The sequence below is a fragment of the Oryctolagus cuniculus genome, chromosome 9 (genome assembly GCF_051225735.1).
Source record: "Oryctolagus cuniculus isolate XC-2025 breed Fujian yellow rabbit chromosome 9, ASM5122573v1, whole genome shotgun sequence".
In the NCBI taxonomy this organism is placed as follows: domain Eukaryota; kingdom Metazoa; phylum Chordata; class Mammalia; order Lagomorpha; family Leporidae; genus Oryctolagus; species Oryctolagus cuniculus.
Window position 1 is genome coordinate 14445604 of NC_142875.1, and position 3175 is coordinate 14448778.

General features: G+C 39.7%; 1 pseudogene; it reads left to right on the forward strand.

Moving 5' to 3' along the window:
- Nucleotides 1-1233: 1233 nt before the first annotated feature.
- On the forward strand, nt 1234-2056 carry LOC100356808 (proteasome subunit alpha type-1 pseudogene; annotated as a pseudogene).
- Nucleotides 2057-3175: the final 1119 nt, after the last annotated feature.

Genomic DNA, 3175 nt, shown 5'->3' on the forward strand with positions numbered 1-3175 from the left:
AGGACATTCTTTTCAGATAGAGGAAAAACAATGCTGAAATTCATATGGAAACAAAGGAGACCCTGAACAACTAAAGCAATCTTACACAACAAAAGCAAAGCCGGAGGGATCACAATACCAGATTTCAAGACATACTGCAGGACAGTTATAATCAAAGCAGCCTGGTAAGTACAAAAATGGATGGATTTACCAATGGAACAAGATATAAATGCCAGAGATCAATCCATGCATCCACAACCAACTTATTTTTGACAAAGGAGCTAAAAGCAATCACTGGAATGAGGACAGTCCTTCAACAGATAGTTCTGGGAAAACTGGATCTCCACCTGCAGAAGTATGAAGCAAGACTCCTACCTTACACCTTACACAAAAATCCACTCAAAATGGGTCAAAGAATTAAATCTATGACCTGATACCACAAATTATTAGAGAACATTGGGGAAACCCTGCAAGTCATTGGCATGGGAAAGAGTTCTTAGAAAATACCTCAAAGGCACAGGCAATCAAAGCCAAAATTGACAAAGGGGATTATATCAAGCTGAGAAGCTTGTGCACTGCAAAGGAAGCACTCAGCAAAGGGAAAGGGCAACTGACAGAATGGGAGAAATTATTTGCAAACTATGCAACTGATAAAAGATTAATAACCAGAATCTATAAAGAGCTCAAGAAATTCAACAACAAAACAAACAACACAGTTAAGAAATGGGCAAAGGACTTTTCAAAAGAGGAAATTTTTCAAAAGAGGAAATCTTACTGGCCTAAAGACACATGAAAAAGTGCTCAGGATCACTATCTGTCAGGGAAATGCAAACCAAAGTCACAATGAGGTTTCATCTCACCCATCTCCTTCCCCCTTTAGAATAGCTTTCATACAGAAAGCAACAAACAACAAATGTGGGGAAAATGGTACCCTAATCCACTGTTGGTGGGACTGCAAACTGGTGCAGCCACTGTGGAAGACAGTATAGAGATTCCTCAGAAATCTGAAATATAGACCTACCATATGACCCAGCCATCCCACTCCTGGGAATTTACCCATGGGAAATGAAATCAACATATGAAAGAGTTATCTGTACCCCCATGTTTATTGTAGCTCAATTCACAACAGCTAAGATATGGAATCAACCCAAATGCCCGTCAACTGATGACTGGATAAAGAAATTTTGAGTTTTGGCTGCGTTCCTTAATCTGCACTTTTGCAAGGAGTCTTGCAGCCAGGCTGGCATCAGAACCATGTTTTGTAACCAATATGACAATGATGTCACTGTTTGGGGTCCTCAAGGAATGATTCATCAAATTGAATATACAATGGAAGCTGTGAAGCAAGGTTCAGCCACAGTTGGTCTGAAATCAAAAACCCATGCAGTGTTGGTTGCATTGAAGAGGGCACAGTCAGAGCTTGTAGCTCATCAGAAAAAAATTCTCCATGTTGACAACCATATTGGTGTTTCAGTTGTGAGGATTACTGCTGATGCTAGGCTGTTATGTAATTTTATACATCAGGAATGTTTGGATTCCAGAGTTGTATTTGACAGACCACTTCTGGTGTCTCGTCTTGTATCTCTAATTGGAAGCAAGACCCAGATATCAACACAAAGGTATGACTGGAGACCCTATGATGTTGGGCTGCTTACTGCTGGATATGATGATATGGGCCCTCACACTTTCCAAACCTCTCCATCTGCTAACTATTTGGACTGCAGAGCTATGTCCATTGGGAGCCCATTCTCCATCAGCCCATAATTACTTGGAAAGACATATGACTGAATTTATGGAGTGCAATTAAAAGAACTGGTTAAACATGACCCATCTGCATTAAGAGAGATACTTCCTACAGAGCAGGACCTAACTACAAGAATGTTTCCATTGAAATTGTTGGCAAAGAATTGGAGTTTACAATTTATGATGATGATGATGATGATGTATCTCCATTCCTGGAAGGTCTTGAAGAAAGACCACAGAGGAAGGCACAGCCTGCTCAGCCTACTGATGAACCTGCAGAGAAGGCTGATGAGCCAATGGAGCACTGAGTGATAAAACAGTCTATATGTGTGTTACCAAAGAGGATGGGAATACATACTGATGACAATAACCTATACTTTGAACCCAAAGATGAAAGACATCATTCTAAAAAAACAAAACATCAAAGTGTCTAATTTGTCCAAGGGTTGATTATGTTTTGGAGTATAAACTAGAACTTTCTCTTATATACTTTTTCTGTATTTATATCCAAAATCCTAAAAATATTCACATTTTGTTGAAGCGTTCTGATGTCTTCTAAATATTTTCTCAACATGATAACTCACATTTTTCTTGCTTTTTATCAGCCAAGGCCAATGATTTAATGTATGGAGATGAATAAATGGTTATATAAATTCAAGATAACGCAGTTCGAGAATACGTACAGCAGCAATAAATTTCAACTCTAAATGCTTTAAGAATGCTGCTCCTCTGAGAAAGCTTAAATAGCTGATAAACTGCAACTCAGAGAATTTTTTATTACCAGCATTTACCCACCTCTGTAAATCAATCAAAGTAGGAGCTCTTACAATAATTTGAGAGATTTTATAGTCCGATTTATTCCTTTCCTCCAAAGGTAGCTGAACACATAAAACGCTGCCTAGAAGTAGTCCCCATACGTGCACAATGGGAAATCTCCTCGGGCAAGATGTGGCAACACAGGAAACTTTTATGGGCTGATTTCTGCTGTTTTGCTTTGTGCTGTTTTCTGTTGTATTTTTTTTTTCCATAAAGACTGTCAGTCAAATCCAGGACTCAAATTTATGAATTATTTAAACCTTGTTGTCAAATCACCTTGAGAATGATGGGTAAGCACCTCCAAACCCCCACCCCATCAAAGCAATGAGAATGTCAGCAAAAACAGTCAAAACCAACTTTTTCAGAAGTCTGTAAACTAACTGAAGCCTTGCCACAATCCAGTGAATGTTCACTCAAGAGCACCAACCAGATGTGGGGAGAACAATGATCTTTATGGCATTTTAATTTGCCCCATACCATCCTCCTCTCTGTAACTGTGCAGTAGCCATGAAAACCAGCAGTCTGGGAGTCACCATGGCTGACAGCCAGCAGCCTATGGGACACCGGAGGGAAGACGACGGCTGTAGAGCCCCACTGAAAGCCACATCCTCCAAGAATCATCACTTTCTAACCTGTC